Raw genomic sequence first — 26,942 nt, forward strand, 5'->3', positions numbered from 1 at the left:
TGTCGGGGTCATTATCATGCTGTCCACCCCTTCCAAAAAGGACCTCTAATATTGCCACCTCTCTCAGCTGTTGGATCCCTTCCTCAATGGTTTTCCATTCCCTTCTATGATAGTGCTCTTCCATTCTCTCTCTATGGACAAACCTTTCTCTTACACTCATCAAAAGCCGCTCCCAGAGGGAAAGGGGCCCTTGCTCCCTGACAAATATCTGATTCACACCTGAGTCCTGCGTCAAGGGTCCCACATTCCTTGCCTCACCACCATCCAGCTGCACGCCTGTACCCATAAGGTCCCAGACCCGAAGTAACCAGGTGGTATAAGGCTCACGCCCCCGCCTCACAATGACTTTTTGTAACTTACGGAGACTGTCATATGTCAGAGACTCAGTGATGATTTCAACTTCTGGCTCCCCTGTGGGTTGTGAGGACCCTCCTTTCTTATCCTTATCAGCAGGGTGCTGTGACTTCATCTTAGACTTCCTCGTTTCCACAGGGGCAACAGCTGCTGGCTGTGACTGCCCTTGTGGTTCATCTGGAACCTGGATGGTTGTAACATCTGTGGGTTCCACTGCTGCACCATCAGACTCTCCCTCTTTGGGGCAGGGGGAGGGTTTCCCAGCAGCTGAGTAAATGCACTCATTTAGCATCTGGCCCATCTCACGTATCTCCTTCACCAGCACCCCCACCCACCCTGGGTGGTTCATTTCTGAGGTGGGCTGTGGGGCAGGGGCAGGCTCTGGAGCAGCACTCCCTGTCTCTGGTGCAGGGGCAGGCTCTGGAGCACCACTCCCTGTCTCTGGGGCAGGGGCAGGCTCTGGAGCAGCACTCCCTGGGGCAGGGGCAGGCTCTGGAGCAGCACTCCTTGTCTCTGGGGCAGGGGCAGGCTCTGGGGCAGCACTCCCTGTATCTGGGGCAGGGGCAGGCTCTGGGGCAGCACTCCCTGTATCTGGGGTTGTGCCAGGCTCTGGAGCAGCACCCCCTCGCTCTGGGGCTGTGCCAGGCTCTGGAGCAGCACCTCCGGTCTCTTTCCCTTTGTCTCTGAAGGCTAAGTAGAACAGGCCTATCAGCAACACCAGCCACTGTATGATGTCATTAGCATCCAGAGAAGATTTTAACCCTTTGAAAACTGGCGGGGTAGGCCCAAGGAACTGGGTGAAAGGTTGGGAGAAAATTTCCCCAGCTGTCTTTTTCTCCCAGTAGGTACCATTATTAAAGTAACCTGAAAACCATCCAGTTAGTGTGTGACAGCTCTGAATCCACGAGCCCGCCGTCCAGAGGACATTAAACATCCATGAATTCCTCACCTTATCAACCCACAAAACAAGCTGGATAATAGCCACAGTAGCCTTAGTTATAGGACCCATATTTAGGTAAGGTGCAGCAAATGGGAGAAATATAGCTGTGACCACATGGCCCACGAACCTGGGTAAGCTAAACAACATGGTTCTACCTAACAAGGTTTCTAAATCCAGCACACAAAAGTTAGGTTATTTAAGAACTGTTATTCCTTTTTTGCCCTTTTTCTCTCAGTGCCCCACGTTGGGCGCCAAAATCTGTCTTGGTTCCAGAAGACAGGTGTCTGCTAGGGAGAGCAGGAGCCTCCCTAGGGATGAAAGAATGTAGACCCCCTCCCTCCGAATTATTATAATTTTGAAATCAAGGGGCTTTCAGGCAGAGATCTGGGGATAGGAATAACAGTTCTTTACTAGTATAACCAAGTAAACAAACAAACAATAACTACAGCAATAACAAGAAAACAGAACCAGGGACCCCGGGACAGCTTTCTCGGCTGAGACGGGATGGAGGAGAGGCTTTGTTTTCACAAACCCCTCGGGCAGTCAGTCCCGGTGCTCCTGCAGGGCTCCGAGGAAACAGTCAGCTGGAACAGCAGGGATGAGCTGAGATCCTGGGCTGGTGGATGAGGTGTATCAGCAGCTCCACGACGATGCCTGGCAGGACAGGGAGTGCGAGGCCACCAACCAAGAGGGGAGAAGGAGAAGAAGCAGCTCCGCGACCCAGCGCACGAACGTCCTTCTTCCCCGAAGCCGAGGAAAAAAACAGCTAAAAACTGTCCCCACCCTCCTTTTTCTGCCCCCTTCCCCGCCACCCTGGGCCCGGCTACTCTTTGTCCTTTGTGAGCACCCTTAAGTACCGGTAGTTAGGTTTCCCAGCACATAATGGGTAAAAATTCCCACCTAACCCTCAACACATGAGAAAATATAAAATATAGTGTGGCCAAGGATTTCTCCCTAGATCCAGCCGCAAACATCCATTCTAGAGATAACAATTCTACCGGCATTGGGATAATGATCCTAGCCAGCGCCCATCAACCTAAAAGAATAAGCAGGACACGGGCCATCAGGCTGGACAAAAGAAACAAGCCCGGACGAGATACTCATCACCTGACCTGAACACCCCGCCTGACAAGCTACAGTTGGGGAGCAATCAAACTAGACAAAGAAAGAAGCCCAGCCGAGATATTCATCGGCTCCAACCCCGGAGCCAACCACTCCGTCCTGATGGCCCAAACCAGGATGAAATCAAGGAACATCCAGGACCTTTTTACATATGAGGAGACTCTGCCCCACTGTCTGTTGATTCAGTTCGCCGGTTCCAGGAAATCCATTCAACTGAACAGTGACTGCTCGGAGTTTTGGCCTCAGGGCACAAAACCCCTATAAGAACCCCGGACTGCAGCACATACAGTGTGGATTTGGGAGCACCTATACCTCTGGGTATAGATCCCTGTCCACCCAGCGCTGCGCTGACCTATTTATTGTGGTTTTTCTCTTTCGTTGCAGGTGCTTAAATTGTTTTATAATAAATTGCTTTTTATTGACCTTATTTTGCCATTGCATTTATAACACCAATATCCCGGCTCTGGCTATCTCAATATCCCGGCCCCGGCTATCCCAATATCCCAGCCCTGGCTATCCCAATATCCCAGCCCTGGCTATCCCATTATTCCAGCCCTGGCTATCCCAATATCCCGGCCCTGGCTATCCCAATATCCCGGCTCTGGCTATCCCAAGATCCCAGCCCTGGCTATCCCAAGATCCCAGCCCTGGCTATACCAATATCCCAGCTCTGGCTATCCCAATATCCCAGCCCTGGCTATCCCAATATCCCAGCTCTGGCTATCCCAATATCCCAGCCCTGGCTATCCCAATATCCCAGCTCTGGCTATCCCAATATCCCAGCCCTGGCTATCCCAATATCCCAGCCCTGGCTATCCCAATATCAGGGCTCTGGCTATCCCAATATCCCAGCTCTGGCTATCCCAATATCCCAGCTCTGGCTATCCCAATATCCCAGCCCTGGCTATCCCAAGATCCCGGCTCGGTTCCGGCCGCCATCCCCGGCGGCTGCGGCTCTGCCCGGCCCCGCTCGCTGCGGCGGCGCTGGAAGGGGATCCCAGCCAGGGACCCCATGGACATGGACTGCGGGAAGCCCGGGCCGGGCTCCGACAGCGCCGCGTGCAGGGAACGCAGGGAGAGGAGAACTGGGGGGACATTTGGAGATTTGGGATCGGGGGGGTCACAGCTGAAGGAAAGGGGGAACGGGGAGAGCCGGGAAGGGCATTTGGGGATGCCAGGACTGACAAGAGGGGAGGCTGGGGCTGGCTAGATGTGGCATGGCTGGAGTTCAGGGCATTCCTGTACCCAGGAAAGGGAGCTCCAAGGGTCCCCGGTGTCCCCATTGCCAGGAGAGGGCAGGGAAAGCCGGGATGGCTGGGAATAGGGGTCCCGAGTGTCCTCAGTGCTGAGGAAAGGAGGGGCTGGGTGCTGGAAGAGGCAGGAATAGGGGTCCAGGGGGTAAATGGGTCAAGGAGAAGGAGGCTCTGGGGGCTGCGGGAGGCGGGATGGCCGGGAAAGGGGTGCAGGCGTTCCTGGTGCCGGATAAGGGGGTGCAGGGTGGGACCCAAGGCCGGGAATGGGGGTTCGGTGGGATGGTGACGCCCAGGAATGGGGGTTTAGGGGCGCCTCGGCGCTCCGGAATGGGCGATCAAAGAGTCCCGGTGCCAGGGGTCCCCCTCACCTCTCGCCGCCCCCCGGGAGCGCCCCCGGCCCCAGCGCTGGAGCCATCGCGCTGCTCCGCTGCGGCCCCACCCACAGCCCCGGCCCCGCCCCCAGAGCCGCCTCCGGCCCCGCCATTGGCGCCGCTCTTTGCTGCCCACCAATGTCATCCATGGCTCTATGATGTCATACAGCCATGCCATGATGTCACAGCAATCTCTGTGATGTCACACAGTCCCCTCTATGATGCCATAGCTGCTCAGTGACGTCACACAACAAACTCTGAGCTGTCACACAGCCCCTTTCTGATATCACAGCTGCTCTGGGGCTCCAGGACACAGCCACAGAGGTGCCACTGTGACACAGCCCCCTCTGGGACATCCCACAGCCCCTGCCAGTGCTGAGCCCCTGGGAGCTCTGTCTGGGCCTGCTGGTGTCCCTGAGCTGCCCTGGCAGGGCCCCAGCCCTGCTGGGCTGTGCTCAGGAGCTGCTCCTGGCCAGAGTTGTCTCCCTTCTGTGGTCTGTTCCCACGGCAACATCTGCCCCATTGCTATGGTCTGTTTCCATGGCAACCATCACAGCCCCTGTTGCTATGGTCTGTTTCTATGGCAACCATCACAGCCCCTGTTGCTATGGTCTGTTTCTATGGCAACCATCACAGCCCCCTGTTGCTATGGTCAGTCCCTTGGCAGCTCCATGGAGACCCCATGCCAGGGGTGGTTGCCATGGACACCAGCTCAGGCCTGGACCCAGAGCCCATTGCCATGGCAACCATTTGCAGTCCCATCCCCAGGCTCATGGGATCACAGAGCCACAGAATTGGCTGAGTTGGGAGGGAGCCATGGGGATCCTCCAGTCCAACTGCTGGCCCTGCACAGGACACCCCAACAATCCCAGCCTGGGCCTGGCAGCGCTGGCCAAACGCTGCTGGAGCTCAGCCAGCCCTGGAGCTGGGAGCCTTCCCTGGGGAGCCTGTTCAGTGCCCCAGCAGCCTCGCGGGAAAAACCTTTTCCTCACATCCAGCCTAAACCTGCCCACCTCAGCTCCAGCCGCTCCCTCCACTCCTGTCCCTGGGCACCAGAGGGAAGAGGTTCCCACAGCCCCCAGCCAGGGACCCACTCCCAAGGCTGCTGCCATGGCAACCAGGCCTGGCACCAGCTGGGATGCTCAGTTTCCATGGGCTGGGCTTCAGGAATGGGATTCCCCAATTTCCTGATCCTGCTAAAACCGCGCTTCCGCTCGCTTCCCTCCCACCTCCCACGGAAAGCACAAAAGGCAAAGTTCCCAGGCTGGGATAAGAACAATTTATTGAGAACAGCAACGGGATAAGGAACAAACAGGAACAGAAACAATTTAGATAACAGAAGGGATAAGACAAATTATTTACAGGGAAAACTAAAACACCACTGACTATTTCTTCCTGACCATGTATTTCCTCCTGCCTGGAAAGGACACCCTTCTCCTCTGGTGAGAGAGAGGGAATCTTTTCCTGCCCCTGCCAATGACCTGAGATGGTATTGAATATAATAACAGGGACATGGTCAGACTCTCACATTCTTTGATCCCACATCATGACATTGCCACGGGCAGGAAAAGAGACAGGTGTCTTCCCAGCATGGATCCCAGGGAACATGGATCACCAGGTCTCTTCCCAACATGGATCCTCCAAGGGTGGATGAAGCTGGAGCAGTGCACAAAGCTCTTCCTGCACTTAGAGCACTCGCAGGGCTTCCCTTACTGGTGCCTCCGTTGGTGTCGGGTCAAGTTAGATTTGTCTGAGAAGCTCTTCCCACACTGGGGACACTCGTAGGGCCTCTCCCCAGTGTGGACACGTTTGTGGGTATTGAGGTGGGAGCTGCAGCTGTAGCTCTTCCCACATTCCCCACACTCATAGGGCCTCTCCCCAGTGTGGATGCGCTGGTGGATGATGAGTTGAGAGCTCCAGCTGAAGCCCTTCCCACATTCCCCACACTCGTAAGGCCATTCCCCAGTGTGGATCATCTGGTGGCAGATCAGGCTGTTGCTCTGGCTGAAGCTCTTCCCACACTCCAAGCACTTGTAGGGCTTCTCCCCATCCTGACGTTGCTCATGGACCACCAGGTCAGAGCCCCAGCTGGATCTCAGACCGCCTTCCTGGCACAGGGTGGGTCTTTCCTCCTCAGAGCACCCTGGGATGGGTTTGGAGCCCCTCCTCCTGCAGGATCTCTGAAGCTTTTCCTTCCTCCTTGACTCCTGCGCTGTGGAGCTGCTCAAAACGGCCTCTTCCACGAGATTCTGCTGCAGGGATTTCTCCTCCCTGTTCTCCATCCTCAGCTTCTTGTCTGGGGGAGGAAGGACAAGGAGAGGATGGGATTTGCCTCCGTGACAGAGGGAAGGGGAAGGAGATCCCCCCAGTGCGTCCCCGGCAGGACGGTGTTGGCAGCGGGGTTGTCCTGCAGCCGGGGGCCAGGCTGGGCTGGGAGATGGAGCAGGAGAGAGGGGGAAAGGGGCACTGACTTCCTCCTCACCTGCCTGGGTGTCCCGGGGCATCTTCCTCTTCCTCGCAGCCTCCTTCTCCATCCAGCCAAGGTTTGGGATTGGGAAATCCTGGTTTGGGGAGAAAACAAGGAATGAGCACATTGAGTTTGATGGTCCCTCTTTTCAATTCACTCTCTAGAAGTCGTCAGGGCATCTGAGGTATCTTGGTTTGAAAGGAAAGGTGTTTCCTAAGGAAGGCAGAAATCTCCATTGAAATTGATAAAAATGGAAACAACCCACCCCCTCCGAATTTTTATAATCTTGATATCAAAGTGGTCTCAAATAAAGAGATAGGAATAGAAATAATAGTTCTTTATTAAAGAAAGGAAAATGAAAATACAGCAGGACGAAAAACAACAACAACAAAAAAACAAAACAAAAAACCAAACCAAAACAAAACAAAAACCTCACACAGAAACCACCCACTGACAGAGTCAGAATACAACAAAGCACTCCGATTAAAATGGTGGCTGCAGTTTTCCTGGAGTGACAGATGTGGTTCTGTTGAAGCAATTATCCCATAGAAGATTGTAGCTTACCTCTGAACTTACGGTGCTGTAGATGGGTCTGGTCTCTCCTCTGGGAATCCAGTAGAGAAAGACTGCCTGTGGTGTTCTGATTCTCAGATTATATCCAGTCAGGAATGCTTGGCTCCTCCCCCTGGGTGGAGCATCTCACAATGGGATGATGTCATTTTATCAGTCCTGCAGTGAAACTCAATGGCCCATTAACAGAAGATATCCCCCTGGAGGGAGGATGGGTGGTGGAAGAGATAAAGAACACTGCCCCACCTGGTTTTAACAGCTGGCCCATTAACAGAAGATATCCCCCAGTTATGAGGGATGGATGATGAAAGAGATAAAGAAAACTGCTCTACCAGGTTTTAACAGATGGTGAAGAATACATAATTTTGGTTACATCTTGCATTTCAGCCCAAGACATGGGGTCCATAAAAACCTCCCAAACACCAAGATTCAGCCCTGAAAATGCCTCCCAGGACTTCCCCATGTCTGGTCTCTCCCTTTTGGTGTTCAGGGGTTCCTCCCTGTCCCAGCTGCTGGGGATCATGCTTGTACTGGGGGTCCCCTGTGTATTCAGTCCCTGACCTCTTCTGGCTGCTGGGAGTGCCAGGAATCCAAAAATTTTCCCCCATTTCCATCTCCCCACTAAGGGATGCTGGGACCCCACAGTATCCCCCAAGGGGCATTTTCCACTCAGCTTTGGAGTTCTTCATTTTTCAGACATCCCTCCCAAAAAACCCAACCCAGGGACCCCCCAGGATATCTGGGCTGAGCTCCTTCTGTCAGGTCACTTGTGGGATTGGGGGTGATGATCCCATGGGTGGGAGGCTGTGATTTCAGGGGGTGCTCGACCTGGTGGTTGTTTCTTTCTTTCCCTGATCCTCCTTTGTCCCTCCTTCAGGCTGAAGAAGCTGCTCAAGGAGTCAGAGGCAAAACTCCAAGTCCCTTGGAGCTTTAGTCAGCCCCACTGAGGGCAGGGACTGCCAAAGGCTCCCCAGGGAATGGTGAGAGCAGATCCTGGAGGCCAGGATTGCCAGGAGCCAAAGGCTCTGAGCAGGGAACTGCAATGCTGAGCCAGCCCTGGCTGGGTTGGAGGAAGCAGAAAGGCCAAGCCCTGAGCCCAGGCCTGGCACAGCAGGGCCTGTCCCTCACGGGTGGCTCGGGGCTCTTTGTGGGGCAGTGGGATGTGAGGGGCAGCAAGGACAAATGCCATAAACCTGTGTGACACTCCAGATCCTTATGGAACCAAGGGGCCAGAGTGACACCATGGGAAGTTGTGGAACCAAGGGGATCATTGTGGCACTCTTTGGCCCATGGAACCAAGGGGACAGTGGGACACTGTAGGGCCTCATGGAAACAAGTGGTCACTGTGAGCCTGCAGGGCTGTAACACCCCAGAACACTTCAATGCTGGTGGTAACCAAAGGTTCCTGTGCTTGAATTTGGTGCACAGGAGAAACAACAACCAGATCTTCTCAAGATGGACAGATGTAAAGAATATTCTTGGTAGGAAGGGACCCACAAGGATCATCAAGTCCAACTCTTAAGTGAATGGCCCCACAAGGATTGAACCCACAGCCTTGGTGATACTGGCACCATGCTCTAACAACTGAGCTAAAAGGTCAAAATGACACAAAATTTAACTGTTAAAATATAGACAATCAAGGAATTTTGGGAAAGGGTTTAATACAGCATCCAATTGAACATAAAACGCTTACCATAGCATTAACTTTGCAAACTTAGCTCATTTAACCTAAAAACTGCTAACCCTTAAGATTTTAGGTAACATTAAGATATCCAAAAATAATCCAGGCACATTGGATAAGAAGGGGAATAAAAAGAGACCAGAAACACATAAGATCCACAGAAAAAGACTTTCAGGATGATCCCAGTCACTCCCTCTACAGTCCCAGTCCCTCCCAGGGTGGGCCCAGTTGCTCCCAGTCACCTCCACCATGGTTCCAGTCATAGCCGGCACCTTTCCAATCACTCTCATTATAATCCCAGCTAGTTCCAGTAGGATCCCAGTATGACCCCAGCATGGGCACAGCTGCTCCCAGGATTATCCAGTGTGGTTCCAGTTGCTCCCATTTACCTGCACTGTGGTTTCAGTCTATTCCAGTCTATCCCAGTTGCTCCCAGCCACTCCCAGTCACCCTGAGTGCAGTCCCAGTTGCTGCCAGTATGGTCCCAGTCTTGCCCAGCATGGCCCAGCTGCTCCCACTGTGATCCCAGCAGGATCCCAGTTGTCCCCAGCAGGGTTCCAGTTGCTCCCCGTTCCTCCCAGTGTGATCCCAGTTGCACCCAGTTGCTCCCAGTATAGTCCTAGTCACTCCCCAGATGGTCCCAGCTACTCCCAGCAAAGTTGCAGTCATTCCCAGTTGCCCCCAGTGTAGACCCACTCACTCCCAGTTGCTCCCAGTTTTCCCCAGCATGGGGTCCCAGTTGTCCCCAGCATGGGGTCCCAGTTGTCCCCACTGTGGTTCCTATTTATTCCCAGTGTGTTCCCAGTCATCCCCAGTATGGTTACAAACTCTCCCAGTATATTGCAGTTGCCCTCAGCATACCCATAGCCATTTCCAGACACTCTTAGTAATCCCAGTCAGGTGCTTGTTATTCCAGTAGGATCTCAGTCACTCCCAGTGTATCCCAGTCCAGCACTCCCTGAACTCACAGCCCCCCATCCGTGGGATCATCACCCCCCATCCCGAAGGTGACCAGGGTGGGGGAGCTTAGCCCAGATATCCTGGGGGGTTCCTGGGTTGGGTTTTTGGGGGTGATTATTGGAGAATGAAGAACTCCAAAGTTCTTCAGTGGAAAATGAGTTCTTTGAGTGGAAAATGCCCCTTGGGGGGACATTTGGGGTTCCCAGTGGCAGCTGCTGGCAGAGGCAGCCTGAAGGAGCAGAGCCCTGTGTCCCCCAGGACCCCAAAGTGGGGAGCACAGAGAGAAGGAGTGCCGCAATTCATGGGACCCTAAACAGCCTGGAGAGAGGGAGGGGTGTCTCCATGGACCCCCTGCACCCCCCAGAGGAGAATAAGGTGAGCAGGGACCCTAGGACCCCCCAAAACTTCCAGCATTCCTGAGTGGGGAGATGGAAACAGGAAAATCTTCAGATTCCTGGCACTCCCAGCAGCCTGGGCAGGGCAGGGACCAACTAGACAGGAGACGCCCAGTACAAGCGTGACCCCCAGCAGCTGGGACAGGGGGGAAACCCTGAACACCAAAGGGAGAGAACAGAGATGGGGAACTCTTGGGAGGCATTTTCACAGCTGAATTTTTGTGGTGTAAAATTTTTATGGACTCCATGTCCTGGGTTGCAATGCAAGATGTAACCAAAAGTATGTATTCTATCACCATCTGTTAAAACCTGGTAGAGCAGTTTTCTTTATCTCTTTCATCACCCATTCCCTCATATCTGGGGGATGTCTTCTGTTAATGGACCAGCTGTTAAAACCAGGTGGGGCAGTGTTCTTTATCTCTTCCACCACCCATCCTCCCTCCAGGGGGATATCTTCTGTTAATGGGCCATTGAGTTTCACTGCAGGACTGATAAAATGACATCATCCCATTGTGAGATGCTCCACCCAGGGGGAGGAGCCAAGCATTCCTGACTGGATATAATCAGAGCATCAGAACACCACAGGCAGTCTTTCTTTGCTGGATTCCCAGAGGAGAGACCAGACCCATCTACAGCACCGTAAGTTCAGAGGTAAGCTACAATCTTCTATGGGATCACTGCTTAGACAGAACCACATCTGTCACTCCAGGAGGACTGCAGCCATCATTTAATCGGACTGCTACCAACACCCTGACCAAGAGGGTGTCAGGTTGTATTCTGACACTGTGGGTGGGCTGTTTTTTTGTTGTTGTTTTTTTCTTTTTTTTCTTTGTACAACTACGTTTTCATTTTCAATTTTTTTAGTAAAGAACTATTATTCCTATTCCCATATCGTAACCTGAGAGCAATTTGATTTCAAGATTATAATAATTTGGAGGGGGATGGGATGTTTACATTTTTATCCATTTCAGTGGAGATTTCTGCCTTCCTTAGCAAACACCGTTCCTTTCAAACCAAGACACCTTAGATGCCTGGGTGACTTCTAAAGATGGACTTGGTAAGAGGGACCATCAAACTCCATGTGCTTATTCCTTGTTTTCTCCCAAACCAGGATTTCTCATTCCAAGACCTTGGCTGGATAAAGAAGGCAGCTGCCAGGAAGAGGAAGATGCCCCAGAACACCCAAACAGGAGTGTTCTGTCAGGAGGAGGAAGTCAGTGCCCCTTTCCCCCTCTCTCCTGCTCCATCTCCCAGCCCAGCATGGCCCCGGCTGCAGGACAACCCCGCTGCCGACGCCGTCCTGCCGGGGACGCACTGGGGGGATCTCCTTCCCCTTCCCTCTGGCACGGAGGCAAATCCCATCCTCTCCTTGTCCTTCCTCCCCCAGAGAAGGAGCTGAGGATGGAGACCAGGGAGGACAAATCCTCACAGAAGAACCTCATGGAAGAGGCCATTTTGAGCAGCTCCACAGTGCAGGAATGCAACGGGGAGGAAAATCCCCAGAGATCCCGCAGGAGGAGGGGCTTCAAACCCATCCCAGGGTGCTCTGAGGAGGAAAGACCCACCCTGTGCCAGGAAGGTGGCCAGAGATCCAGCCAGGGCTCTGAGCTGGTGGTCCATGAACAGGTTCAGGATGGAGAGAAGCCCTACAAGTGTTTGGAGTGTGGGAAGAGCTTCAGCCATAGGAAAACCTTGATCTGCCACCGGATGATCCACACTGGGGAATGGGCCTACAAGTGTGAGCAATGTGGGAAGGGCTTCAGCTACAGCTCCCACCTCATCACCCACCAGCGCATCCACACTGGGGAGAGGCCCTACGAGTGTGGTGAGTGTGGGAAGAGGTTTCACAGCAGCTCCACTCTTCTTGTGCACCAGCGGATTCACACGGATGAGAGGCCCTTCCGCTGCCCTGACCGTGGGGAGGGCTTCAATCGAAACTCCAACCTTATCAGGCACCAGCGCATCCACACTGGGGAGAGGCCCTATGAGTGTGGGGAATGTGGGAAGAGCTTCTACCACAGGTCCAACTTCAATACTCACAAGCGTATCCACACTGGGGAGAGGCCCTACGAGTGTCCCCAGTGTGGGAAGAGCTTCTCAGTCAGCTCTAACTTGACCAAACACCAACGGAGCCACTGGTAAGGGAAGCCCTGTTAGCGCCCCAAGTGCAGGAAGAGCTTTCTCCACAGCTCCAGCTTCATCCCCCCTTGGAGAAACCCACATTGGGAAGAGACCTGGTGATCCATGTTCCCTGTGATCCATGCTGGGAAGACACCTGTACCTTTTCCTGCCCGTGGCAATGTCATGATGCGGGATTAAAGAACATGAGAGTCTGGCCATGACACTTTCATTATATTCAATCCTGTCTCAGGTTCTTGTCAGGGGCAGAAAAAGGACTCACTGTCTCTCACCAGAGGAGAAGGGTGTCCCTTCTTGGCAGGAGATACGTGGCCTGGAAGAGCCAGTCTGTGGTGGTTTATTTTTCCCTGTAATGGTTTTTCTTATCTATTCTGTTATCAAAATTATTTCTGTGTCTGTTTGTTCCTTATCCCGTTGCTGTTCTCAATAAATTGTTCTTATCCCAGCCAGGGATCTTTGCCTTTTCTGCTTTCCATGGGAGGTTGGAGGGAAGAGAGCAGCGATGCAGTTTTAGCAGGAGTAGGAAATTGGGGAATGCCATTCCTGAAGCCCAGCCCGTGGAAACCGAGCATCCCAGCTGGTGCCAGGCCTGGTTCCCATGGCAGCAGCCTTGGGAGCGGGTCCCTGGCTGGGGGCTGCGGGAACCTCTTCCCTCTGGTGCCCAGGGACAGGAGTGGAGGGAGCGGCTGGAGCTGAGGCGGGCAGGTTTAGGCTGGATGTGAGGAAAAGGTTTTTCCCGCGAGGCTGCTGGGGCACTGAACAGGCTCCCCAGGGAAGGCTCCCAGCTCCAGGGCTGGCTGAGCTCCAGCAGCGTTTGGCCAGCGCTGCCAGGCCCAGGCTGGGATTGTTGGGGTGTCCTGTGCAGGGCCAGCAGTTGGACTGGAGGATCCCCATGGGTCCCTCCCAACTCAGCCAATTCTGTGGCTCTGTGATCCCATGAGCCCGGGGATGGGACTGCAAATGGTTGCCATGGCAACGGACTCTGGCTCCAGGCCTGAGCTGGTGTCCATGGCAACCACCCCTGGCATGGGGTCTCCATGGAGCTGCCAAGGGACTGACCATAGCAACAGGGGCTGTGATGGTTGTCATGGAAACAGACCATAGCAACAGGGGGCTGGTGATGGTTGCCTACCAAGGACCAGATTTGTTGCAGGCCCTCAGAGGAGCTCCATGGGGACATTCCAAGAGTCTCCAGGCTGTTCAAGAGCTGGAATGTCACAGGCAGAGACAGGGGTTCCATGGAGACCTCCCAGGGGTTTCTGGGGATGCTGAAGAGCCGTGCGGTCAGACGCAGTCACAGCAATTCCATGGTGACATCCCAGGGGACCTTGGGCTGCAAAGGCACCGCTCTGTCACAGGCACTCCCGGGGGCTCCACGGTGACATCCCAGGAGTCCCCAGGCTGCCAAAGAGCCGGGATGTCACAGACACTCCCAGGGCTTCCTGTCATGGGCAGAGTGGGAGCTTCAGGCAAAAGCTTTATTTCTTTATTGGAGAAATTCCTGCTGAGTCATGAAGTGAAGAAATGACACTCAACAGCCACCATGGATCGTCCAACCACTCCAGGATGCCAAGACTTTTAAATTCCTTCTAAGAGAGGAGACTGGGAGTGGCAGGATCCAATCCCAGCCCCCAGACTTTGTCAAAGCGTTCTATGTAAAGATTGGACAGGTGGAATTGAAACATAATGCAATTTGTCCCACAGGATTAACAATGGAATCCCATCCATCGTTTCTGATGCCCATGGCCAAAACTGGTACTCCACCTAAAAAATTTCCTCTATGCAAGGGTATCTTCCAGAAAAAACCTGCCAGTTCTGGCTGTCCTTAGCCTCTGGTGGTCCCGTCGCATCTGCCCCTGAAACAGTGGGGCTTTGTTCCTTCCTCCCTGTGGAAAAGAACCGGACTTCTTGCCAAGGGACCATTTAGAATTTGGCCTCTCAATTATATATATCCAAAAATTGCTCCCAGACAAGAGCAGCCATGGCAGAGAGGTCAGGGTGGACCTCTACTCTTGTGATTTTTAGACTCTGAGCAGAATCTTTTAATCTGAAAACCCCTTGGAGAGGGCCCGGAGATCTCCCAAGGTGGGGTTTTGAGGCCTCAGGCACATGACCACTCTATAGCGACAAAGGAGCTCTGTGCTCTGTGGGGTGGAGACTGAGGACAGTGGACAAGAGCCATGAGAGTGTTCAAAGAGCGGTTTCAGAGATGGTGGATCCTTTTGACATAGTGGAAAAGAGCCAGAGAAAGAAAGAATTGATGCCAAGTGCAGCTGAGGAGGCCCAGAGTGAACACCAGGAGGAAGGACTTTGTGTCCCAGGGAAGGGCTGTGGTGCAACACATCCCCCAGAAGGAGTCTGGAGCAGCCCAAGGCTTTGTGTGGCCAGGCAGAGGCAGGCAGGACACAGAGCTGTCAGCAAAGGAAGGGGCCAGCGAGGTGGGGCAGCCGGGGGATGACGACAGCCTGCAGGGACAGAGGCGCAGGGCATGGACACCACAGGGCAGCCAGGGCTGGAGAGGGCACAGGGATGGGCAGCAGCTGAAAGGCCCTGCCAGAGGCAACTTGTGCAGCCCTTTGGCCATGGCTGCTGGCCCTGGGCCTGAGGCCAGCAGGGGACAAGTGACCCTGGCAGCCCTGGGGCCTCATTGCCTCCTTGTCCCTGCTCAGCAGCCTGGCAGGGGCCGCCCCATGGTGCTGCCCTTGGCATTGCACATCCCCACATGCCAGTGCCCCGGGAAGAGCCCTGAGCAATGAGGGAGGGACAGCATCTGCCTTGCCAGGGACTGGGGCTCAGCCCTTGGCCCTTGGCATTCCTGAAACACATCCAGCTTTGCTCAGCACCACAGACACCTTTCCCTTGCTTGTCCCCAGCTGCCATCAGGGCCTCCAGTCTTCTGCTCTACCTGGAACCTGGGGACGCTTTCTCACTCGTGTCTCTCATTTCAACTACAAGAAACTTCAGTGTTTCTGTCTGTGTTTGAGTTCTTGAGAAGTTTCTGGAGCACACTCTGAGGGACTGAGTGTGATGCAAAGAGCCCCAAAGGCCCGAGAGGGTGATGAAAGTGCTGGTGCTGTGTCTGTGCTGCTGAGCTGGGCCGGGCTCCTGGCCCAGAGGCAGCTCCTGGCAAGGGCAGCGCTGCAGAGAGACAGCTCTGGCCAGGAGCAGCTCCTGAGCACAGCCCAGCAGGGCTGGGGCCCTGCCAGGGCAGCTCAGGGACACCAGCAGGCCCAGACAGAGCTCCCAGGGGCTCAGCACTGGCAGGGGCTGTGGGATGTCCCAGAGGGGGCTGTGTCACAGCAGCACCTCTGTGGCTGTGTCCTGGAGCCCCAGAGCAGCTGTGATGTCAGAAAGGGGCTGTGTGACAGCTCAGAGTGGGTTGTGTGAGGTCACAGATGGGGCTGTGACATCACAGAGTTTGTTGTGTGAGGTCACTGAGCAGCTACAGCATCATAGAGAGGACTGTGTGACATCAGAAAGCAGGGTGTGGCATCACAGTGTGGGCTGGGTGATATCACTTAGTGGGCTGTGACATCACAGAGAGGACTATGACATCAGAGGTTGAATGCATGACATCACAGAGTGGGTTGTGACATCACAGAGTTTCTGTATGACATCACAGAGCCACCACAGGGTGGGCTGTGACATCACTGGGTGGGCTGTGAGGTCACAGAGCAGACACCACAATCCCAGAGGGCGGCTCTGTGACATCAGACAGCAGATTGTGACATCACAGAGCAGCTGTGTGACATGATAGAGAAGAGTGTGTGATGTCAGAGAGAAGGCTGTGACATCAGAGAGTGGCTTCTGTTATCTCAGAGGGGCTGGGACATCACAGTCCAGACTGGGACATCACAGAATGGCTCTGGGACATCCCAAGGTCAGTGGGGCCTGGGACAGCAGGACAAGGACCCCCTGACAGCGTCCCTGTGTCCCCCAGGGCCAGAGCCTGGGCCAGGGCTCCTTCACCCTGTCATCAACGAGGGCTTGAGAGCGCTTAAAAAATCCCCAGCAAGGGAGCAGCAAAAACCAGATTTAATATTAAGCACCAGCAGGACAAAGTTCCTTGGCAAGAGTCACTCTGCTCCTGACTGGACACTTCAGGCACAGCAAGGAAACAAAGCAACAACAAAAACAAACAAAATCCAGGCAACTAAACCAGAAATGAACCCAGAACCGTCCGTGTGTGTGTGTGTGTGTGTGTGTCTGAGCTTAACAGAGCTCAAACTTAACAGGACTTCACTTATGCCTTAATTTATACCTCAAACATCACAATTTAGCAAAAGAACTTAACAGCACTTAAGCTGACTTATATGTCTTCAGGATTTAACAGTGGAATAACACTTAACAATATTCAACTTAGCTTACTGTTGGAGTCAGAGGCACTGAGAGTGTGCCCTTATCTCTGATGCCTGGCTCTGACATCCAAGAAAACTCTGAATTTCGTATAACACTGTGAAAACAACTGTTAAATAGAAAAACCAGGAGGGTAAGTGTGTAAATTAAAGAGATTTCTTATGTCACTGCATGAAAAAGTTAAAGTTTGGAGTTTAAACTAGTTCAGAAAATAGAGGACAAGATGGAGGATTCAGGGTGTTGTCTCTTGTCCTTCTTTCTTCTTCATCTTCTTCTTCTAGAGGTTTTTGGGTAGTAGTAGGTGATTGGATAGAGAATGCTGCAGTGCAGCACACAGGTGTTGGGTCATTGGGTCACTAAGAAAAAATATCTCCTTGGCATTTGTTAATTGGGTAATTGAACATATAAAAATCCTTGAAGAAGATCTTTGTTAGTCATTTTGCACCTTTCTATCTTAGTGCACATAGCTGCTTGTAGCTCCTTGTACCCTGTATACATGTAATGGAGATAAAAGAAGAATAAACAACCAAGTCCAAACAAGAGAAAACTGCCTCTCTCTCGTCAATCTTCAGTCCAAGGGGGAAAAAGAACCCAACCACAAGTGTCCCATCAGGACACCAGGGCCACACTGCACCACTGCAGATGGGAGCAAACCCTCATGGACTGCGTGCCTTACAAATCTGCTAAACCCATGTCACACACATCCCTGAATTCAGACATTTAAAATATGTACATTTATCCATAGATACCTTTTCATCAGCAATATGTGCTATAAAACACCCAAGAGAAAAGGGTTGGGATGCCATTGCACACTGGCAGTCAGCCTTTGCTGTTTTGAGAATCCCTCATAGCATCAAAACAACACACATCTCACAGAAAACAAAACATTTCCTGCAGCCCTGGAGTGTAACACACCACACTGGCGTTCCTCAAATAACAATAAAACAGGCCATTGTGGGAAGAGCACATGGCACTTTAACAGGAATTACTGAAAAACAAGAGGGAGGAATGTGTGGTGGGACCCCAGAAAGCAAAGTAGCTAAGGCTGTTCATACAATAAATCATTCAGCAGTGTCAGAAGATCCCCAAACCCAGGCTCGCTTGAACTCTGCAATTCCAACACAAGTGAAAGACTTAGCAATGTGAGCTCTAACAAAAATTACCAACTTGTCAGTGCCAACCCAAAGCTATTCAAGTAGAAGACAAAACCCCCATGAGCTATATATGCAGTGAAGCAAGGGGTCAATTAATGCTACAATTGGCACGAGATAATGCAAACCAAAACTGTAGAAAAATTATCGCTGCATTACCTCAAGAGCATCCATCTCTGGAGGAGATGATTACAGCATGTGCTAAGGTTGGGACTGGATCTCATCACATGGATATGCTAGCCAATTCTATTACAGCTGCTGTTAAACTCACACCCCATTGCTACAAGTGTGGACAACAAGGCCACGGGAAAATAAACTGTCCAAACAAGCCCATTCCACAGGGGACAGCTCAGGGACAAAGAAGTGATAATGCAAGCTGCAACCGATGTGAAAGTGTCGAACATACAGCCAAAGACCACAAACAACACCCTCCTGACAGCACCTCTACGAATGTGATGGAGGAGATTGAAGAAGAGTAACCAGAACAACTTATTCACCATGAAAATCAGACTCTTGAAAAGACAGTTCATTTAAAAACTGTTTGTTTACAAATTGTTTTTCTGCTAAGTTGGGTTTTTCTCACGGTTCTAAATGTTGAATGTTTTTTGTTTCTTGTTTAAACAGTTCAGGTATAATCTCAGTTCTAAATACTTTCTTGTTTTTTAATGTTAACTATTAACTTTTAACTATGAGTAGTTAACCTGTGGCTTGTTAGCTTAAAGGATTGTGATCCTGTCTGCCAGCTCCTGGAAGGGAGTGTTGCAAACTCAATTTAGTACACAAAGCATATTGCTAGCTGAAGAGAATTAAGTGTGTCAAGTTAACTAGAAAACCTCTTTCAAATTAAACCCATGGTGTCCCTGTTATCATGTCTGCAAAGGGCCCTTGCAGATAGGATAACAGAGAGCATTTTATATTTTTTAATTTAACCAAAAAAGGTGAATTGTCACAGTATGGTCACAGTAGAGCTGGTCAGGACTGGACAAAGTAAATCTAGACATAACACAAAACTAATTTAGCAGTAAATCTACTTTAGCCATAACACAAATCTAATTTAGCGAGCCTAATTCATGTCTGAACCACTGCACACCACTGGCCAGGATGCAGGGCAGGGAGGGAAGTATCAGCCAATGACTGTCTAGCCTGGGAAATTTGAATTTGGTATTCAAGTGAGTTCTGAATAATAAATGAGGCTGTTTTGTCTGATGAGCACCTGGAGCATGAATCGTGGATTTTGTCTCTCCACCCAGGACCAGCACGTTACAGATACACCTTGGGCAGTACAAGAACCTGGCCAGGGCTACACCCAAGATGGAGCAAAAGTGGTCACAAAAATGGACAACTGATCACAAAGTCCCACATTTTTAGAAGTTTAGGTTCATCTGCATATTGGGGTTCATTGTCCAATTACAGCTTCAGATGATGAAGTCCCATCCTTCTTGTTTTCCCACCCTTGTTTATGCTTTCGGCCTGGAACTTGTAACAACTGTCCTTGTTATCAAGATAGAAAAGGAATTGTTTTGCCTACCTACTCTGTGAAGAGAGCTCACTAACACTTAATATGAAGTTCAAAACTACAAACCTAGGCAGCACAGAATATTAAAAATATGAAAGCTAAATCTTAAGGCATCACACCCTGAGGGGCTGTGAAACTAAATAATTTTTGAGAGGGACTGTTTAGGATTCAGTGGCATAGAGTGGTATTGAGGAGACAGATAGAAGCCTCTTGTCTCTTTGAGTGCCAAGAAATGGAGACAATTACACCAAATAACCCCACAACCCCCAAATCCTCCCAAGTATCTCCCAGATTCCCTTGAAGCACTAGTAAAATGTGAGGTTATAGATGCCTTTGATGAATTTGTTGATTTTTACCACTCTGTTATTTCTCTGTTTTAAATAGATGAAGATGAAGCAAAAGATAATTGAAAACAAAATAACATGACCTCCAGCCCAGTGTGTTCCCAACACAGATCACTGGGAACGTGGGTCATCAGGGCTCTGCCCAATGTGGGTCCTCTGATGGGGGATGGAGCTGGGGCAGCACACGAAACTCTTCCTACACTTGGGGCACTCGCAGGGCTTCCCTTACCGGTGCCTCTGTTGGTGTTGGGTCAAGTGAGATCTCTGGGTAAAGCTCTTCCCACACTGGGGACACTTGTAGGGCCTCTCCCCAGTGTGGATGCGCCGGTGGGTGATGAGGTTGGAGTTTTGCTTGAAGCCCTCCCCGCACTCAGGGCAGCAGAAGGGCCTCTCATCCGTGTGAATCTGCTGGTGCTTGAGGAGATCTGAGCTGGTCTGAAACCTCTTCCCACACTCAGGACACTCGTAGGGCCTCTCCCCAGTGTGGATCATCTGGTGGATGATCAGTTGGGACCTCTGACTGAAGGTCATCCCACACTCCCCACACTCATAGGGCCGTTCCCCAGTGTGGATCCTCTGGTGGCAGATCAGGCTGGAGCTGTGGCTGAAGCTCTTCCCACACTGGGGACACTCGTAGGGCTTCTCCCCAGTGTGGATGCGCCGGTGGGTGATGAGGTGGGAGTTGTACTTGAAGCCCTCCCCACAATCAGGGCAGAAGAAGGGCCTCTCATCCGTGTGAATCCGCTGGTGCTGGAGGAGATGGGAGCTGATCCGAAACCTCTTCCCACACTTGGGACACTCGTAGGGCCTTTCCCCAGTGTGGATGCGCTGGTGACGGATGAGCTCAGAGCTGAAGCTGAAGCCCTTCCCACATTCCCTACACTCGTAGGCCCATTCCCCAGTGTGGATCATCCGGTGGCGGATCAGGCTGTTTCTCTGGCTGAAGCCCTTCCCACACTCCAAGCACTTGTAGGGCTTCTCCCCATCCTGAAGCTGCTCATGGACCACCAGCTCAGAGCCCTGGCTGGATCTCCGGCCGCCTTCCCGGCACAGGGTGGGTCTTTCCTCCTCAGAGCACCCTGGGATGGGTTTGGAGCCCCTCCTCCTGCCGGATCTCTGGGGATTTTCCTCCCCGTTGTATTCCTGCACTGTGGTACCGCTGAAAACGGCCTCTTCCATGAGGTTCTGCTGTGGGGATTTGCCCTCCCTGGTCTCCATCCTCAGCTCCTTGTCTGGGGGAGGAAGGACAAGGAGAGGATGGGATTTGCCTCCGTGCCAGAGGGAAGGGGAAGGAGATCCCCCCAGTGCGTCCCCGGCAGGACGGCGTCGGCAGCGGGGTTGTCCTGCAGCCGGGGGCCATGCTGGGCTGGGAGATGGAGCAGGAGAGAGGGGGAAAGGGGCACTGACTTCCTCCTCACCTGCCTCGGTGTCCTGGGGCATCTTCCTCTTCCTCGCAGCCTCCTTCTCCATCCAGCCAAAGTTTAGCAATAAGAAATCCTGGTTTGAGGAAAATGAAATGCATGAACACATTGGGTTAAGTGTTTCTTTCTCTCAAAAGCTATCTCAACAAGTCACCAGGCATCTGGTGCCCATAGAAACCAACAAAACAGCAAGATTCAGTCTCCAAAAATACACAAATGACCAAGATTCAGCAAAAACACCCAAGCATGATTTTACCCACTCTGGTCTCTTCACTCTGGGGTCCTGGAGGCTCCCCTGTCTTGATTGCTGCGGGTCAAGTTTGTATTGGTGTTCCCCCTCTCTGTCTGCTGGGGCTCCTGGCAAGCCAGGAAGTTCCCCTTCTCTGGCCTCACCACTTTGGCATCCCAGGAGTCCTGGGTGGTCAGCACTGTCTGGGCTCCCTGTTTCAGGCTCCTGGGGTATCCCTGGGCCCCCTTGTTCATGCTCCCAACATCTGCAGGCTTCGGGAGCACCCCCAGCTCTGGCACTGCCCGTTTCTGCTGCCCCCATTGCCGCTTTCCCTGCCAGCCCTGCTGGTCCGGGCGATCCCCACGTGGCTCCGGGCTGACAATGCAGCCCCTGAGGCGCGCAGAGCAAGCCCCAGCACGGGGGGAGCCTGCATGCTCCGCTCCCTCGGCAGCCGCGCCCAGCCCCGGGCACAGAGCTCCAGCAGCCCCCATTGCCACCCCCTCCCCAGAGAGCCCCGGGGACCCCCGCAGCCGGGGCTGCCTCTGAGCCAGGCGGCCCCCGAGCCCGGCTGCGTGGCCAGGGGGGCACGGCCGGCCCGGGCCGCTCCCCTCGGAGCCCTCTGCGGACACGGCGCCGGCCCGGCCACACGGACCCGCCTCTGCTGGGGGCCCACGGGCCGCCCAGCGCTGCCCGGGCCTCGGCCCCGAGCACAGAGCTCTGCCCGGGGGGCTCCCGGCCCGAGGCGGTGGCTCCGGGCCCGCCCGGCCGCTCCCGGCTCCCACAGCCCGCCCGGGGCCGCCCCGCCCGGGCCGGGGCTGCGCCAGCGCTCCCCGCACCTGCGGGGCTGCAAACCGCTGGGTACAGCTCACAAAAAAACATTCCCCTAGCCCCACAAAAACACCAAAATCACAACCGGCCATCACCTGTTGCCGCCCATTTGCTTGGTTTTATTAAGTTCAGAGGTGGTTTACCCCAGTTGCTCCCCTGTCATAAAGAATGGTTTGTCCCCAGTTGCCCATCATTGTAAACCCTTCCCATTTTTCCAGATTGTTCCCCATCCATCACCCCAATCCTGCCCCTAAGCCCTATCAATCTATGTGAACCCCCACCTTTTGTTCCAGTTCTTTCCTTGCCTATCATCCCTTCCTCGACGCCCTATTGATTGTACAGTTGCTTTCCCTCCCCCGGGTCCTTACCATTGGTCCTGCATATTGTAATCCCCACCCATAACCCCTCCGTTGCTGTTGTCCCATTGGTCACCATATGAGCCGCCCACGGTCCTTAAAACCTGGCGCATGGGGGTGCCCAGGGTCTCGGCTCAGACCTCTCCCCTGTGATCCCAGCCCTGCACCTGTTGGAATAAACTTGTTCCTGGGAAATCGGGAGAGCCTGAGCACTCTTTCTCCCTTCGCCACAACCCGTGTCGCCCTGTGAGCCACGACGCCAGAGCGCAGAGGAGCTCTGGAGGTTCCAGGTTGAGCCTCGCAGTGCTTGCCTGGTTCCCCACTCCTGCCGCTGACATCGGCCACAGCTAGCCGAGGCAAAAGGGGCCGAGTGGGCAGCGAAAATCACCCCCCCACAAAAAAAAAATCCAAACCCCAAACCCACAAACCGACCGCTTCCAGCCTCTCCTCCTGCGCCTTCCCAGGGATCCCAAGCCCGCGGGAATGCCCCTGGAGCGGGACAGAAAGCTGCTCCAGCCGAGGCACTTGGAACACCCTGGGCTCTCCTCTGGGGGCCCTACAACACCCGCCAGTGGAACCTCCCCGTGCAAAGGAACGATTCTGGTGCTCCCTGGGGAGGCCAGAACTGAAACTTTGTTCCTTTTGCCTCGGGCCGGAGACCCCCGGGCTGTTTTCTGCACACACTTCCAGCCCCCAGCGCTTGCTGCAGCCGCTCCATGCAAATGTCACACTGCCAGGGCCTTGTCCTTGCTGTCACCCGCTGTGGCTGGCCATGAACACAGCTCCTGCACTTGCATTTCCAGCTGCTGTGCAACCAGAGCTGAGGGATCTGCAGCTGCCTGAATGCAAAACCTGGCAGAGGAGCCTCTCTCGAGGGGGAAATCTCCCCTTCCTGAGCCAGCCCATGGCAATGCTGCCATTCTCTGCTGCTGCTGCTGCTGCTGGGGCACTCAGGGCTCTGCTGAGCAGGAAAGGTGACCCTGAACCAAGAGCTTTCCTTGGCTGCATCAAAGCCTCGGTGCACAAAGACCTTCCCAGTGCTGTGCTTGTTTGTTTTTTATAAATTATCTCCCCTGTCAGCTCTGGGCAGAGCTCTGTAATTGTGTGTGACACTTGTCTGTGGCACTGTGGGGGTGGCCAAGGGGACCTTCCCCGAGCTGTCTGCAGAGGAATCCACAGCAGCCCAGGCCGGGGGTGCTCAGTGGCCGCTCAGTTCTGCTGACTGGACGCGGCTCTGGACGCTTCCCTTGGAGCATCTCCAGGGAGGGAACGCTGGGGCTGCCCCGGCTGTGGTGTCACTGCCAGGGGAACGCTGGGGCTGCCCCGGCTGTGGTGTCACTGCCAGGGGAACGCTGGGGCTGCCCCGGCTGTGGTGTCACTGCCAGGGGAACGCTGGGGCTGCCCCGGCTGTGGTGTCACTGCCAGGGGAACGCTGGGGCTGCCCCGGCTGTGGTGTCACTGCCAGGGGAACGCTGGGGCTGCCCCGCTCCTGCCCCACCCCATCAGCTCTGCCAGCGCCTCCAGGGGACACAAAGGCTGAGCCAAAGGGTGAGAGTTGCACAAGGGGCTGAGCTGGGATCTGGGACCCATTGGGATCATGGAGTCCAGCCCCCGGCCCTGCACAGACACCCCAACAATCACAGCCTGTGCATCCCTGGCAGCGCTGGCCAAAGGCTCCTGGAGCTGCAGCAGCCTCGGGGCCGTGCCCATTCCCTGGGGAGCCTGGGCAGTGCCCCAGCCCCCTGTGGGGGAAGAAGCTTTTGCTCATCTGCAGCCCAGCCCTGCCCTGGCCCAGCTCCAGCCGTTCCCTCGGCTCCTGTCCCTGCTCACCTGGACAGAGATCAGAGCTTGCCCAGAGAAGCTGTGGCTGCCCCTGGATCCCTGGAAGTGTCCAAGGCCAGGTTGGAAAGGGCTTGGAACAGCCTGGGATAGTGGAAGGTGTCCCTGCCATGGCAGTTCATGGAATGATAAGGTTCACTTAAGATTTAAGGTCTCTTCCACCCCAAGGCATTCTGTGATTCTGTGATTTTGGGGGAGATGCTGAAGCTCTGGCTCAGCTTTATCTCAGCAAATGTCTGGACCCAGCAGCAGCCATGGGTGGGATCATCTCCTCCTCCCTCTCGCTGTGGCTGTAACTCACCCAAGGGCTGTGTCATAAATGAAATTGAAATTTGGACAACTAGGTCTATTGAGTTAACAGCAGTTTAATAACAAGAAAAAAAATGATACCATTTAGTGAATTGAATACAAGAATCCAATTTAATAAAAGAATACAATTTAGTGGATTGAATAGCAATTTGATATAGAAGGAATACAATTTAATAAAATAGTACAATTTAGTGAATATATTCATATATATATATACATATGTATGGATACACATATACATATATATACATATAGATACATACAAACACACAAACACACACACACACACACACACACACACACACACACATATATATATATATATGAATATAGCTTGCCAGTAATTAAGTATGATTAAAGCATAAGCAAAACTGGTTGGGGTATGGAGAGGGCTTCTCACCCAGCCTCATGTACAAAATGAAGCAATTCAAACTAAACTTATATACTGTACACTTACACATATTCATTCATGTTTCCAGTAAGTCTCCTCCAATTTCTGATTCTTTAATTTTTCATCACTATTCTTCATGGTGCATGCTTCACTTGTTTCTAGGGGGTCTTCTGTCTTCTTTTGGTGGTATTTTGGATGAAGGCTTACACTCATCCTCATTGTTCTCTGGATAACCTTACAGGCTGTGCATGCGTCCTAAGCTTTGTGTTGTGTAAGTAAGCATTGTGCTCCACTAATTAGTCTTATGTTTTATAATTTTCAGGCCCTATGCCTAAATTCATTCCAACTTTATCCATCTCAAGGTCGATTTTGTCTTAGGACATTTCTTATCTCAAAACTACATCCTGTACCTTAATTTTAACATGTAACATCTGTAGAGGGGCTACATCTGCCTTGTAACACCAATTCCCTTGATTGCTTCTAATAATAACTTTCCAAATAGTTACAATTTAGTTAGCACGAATCATTTCCATTTATTACAGGAGGGTGTGAAAACAGGAGCATTGTTTGGTGTGGCCTCCTCTCTGCCTTTCACACCTTTCAGTGCTTTGACCCAGCCAAGAGCTTTCTCCAGGAGTGCAATGAAGCAGCTGTTCCTGCTCCCAGCTCTGGCTTTTTCCAGTCTCTGACCCTGACTGGTTTTGTCCCTCTTGCTGTGCCCTCTGTTCCCCCAGGGGGCTGCCCCAGGCTGAGGGATCAGATCCAGGCACTGCTGCTGCTCCCTGGGGACCAGCCCCAGTTTGGTTGTTGCTGTCAGTGCCAGCAGAAGCGGTGGCTGGAGCAGCGGGTGCTGACAGTGCCCCAAGGCCCGGGGCTGGAGGGGTCCCTGGGCTGGGGCTGGGAGGGAGCTGCCCCTTGTTCTCCCTCTGCCTCACGCAGAGCTGGGCCGGGCACAAGTGGGGCAGCAGAGCCAACAGGGAGCCTGCGAGTCTCTTCCAGCCGTGCCTGCTCAGAGTTTGGCCTTGGAGCTTCAGGTGGGCAAAGGCAGCTGCTCTGCTCCCTCTGCGTGTGCCCGTGTTCAGCAGTGCTGCTCCATCAGTCTGTGCCCAGCAACGGGGAAAAGCCTCAGCCCTGCAGGGCCAGGAGCTGCCGGGCTCTGCCTGAGCAGCTCAGCCAGCGGGAAGGGAGCTGCTCCACACGGGAACCAGGAGCAAAGGACATGCCTTTTCTAGGACATGTTTTCTGTAAAAAAAAACCCAAATAAACAAAACAAAAAAACAAAACAAAAAAGAAAACATGAAAAAATATGAAAGATAAAAATTACCCCCAAATGTGTACTGAAAAATGATCTATAACTCTGGAGTAAGAAAGAGGTAAATGATCTTTTGAAAAAGAGAACTCAGCTTTGATTTTAGTTGCTTAGTTTGTACATGTGCTAGTGGAAAGGATCCATTAGCTGCCATCCTTTACAGATTTGATGGATGTTTTCAAATATCAAGATATTTTACACTGCAGTTGAAGGAATAGGAAATTGAAATACAAGTTCTTCATGACTGTGTCCTGAGTGTAAAAATTTTGCAGTTTGAAACTTGGACCTAAAGTGTTGCAAATGGAAGTGATAAATCCCAATGGACTGAGTGAATGCAGCTTTTCCTATGGGATGTGCAGCACTCCAAGGACTTCCTCAGTGGGGCTGTGGGTGCTTGGAGCTTTGTCCTGTGCCACTCTGGGATGTCATGAAATGGGACTTCACCTGCCACCAGCCCAGGTCACGCTCTGCCACCCCAACTCCTTGGACCTTGTGTCCCCAAAGAAGACACAAGGTGTTTCTGCTGCTCCACCTTTGCACAGATCCACAGAGAGCTGGGATTATCCCAAGTCTCATGTCTCCATTGTGCCATATTCCTAAAGAGCCAGCAGCCCATCCTGACAAATATGGTGAGTTACATG

General features: G+C 52.8%; 1 pseudogene; it reads right to left on the reverse strand.

Annotated features, from left to right (window-relative positions):
* The window catches only part of LOC131586381 (uncharacterized), a 655,697-nt pseudogene that overhangs the window by 578,020 nt on the left and 50,735 nt on the right, over positions 1–26,942 (reverse strand).

The sequence above is a fragment of the Poecile atricapillus genome, chromosome 19 (genome assembly GCF_030490865.1).
Source record: "Poecile atricapillus isolate bPoeAtr1 chromosome 19, bPoeAtr1.hap1, whole genome shotgun sequence".
NCBI classification, from domain to species: Eukaryota; Metazoa; Chordata; class Aves; order Passeriformes; family Paridae; genus Poecile; species Poecile atricapillus.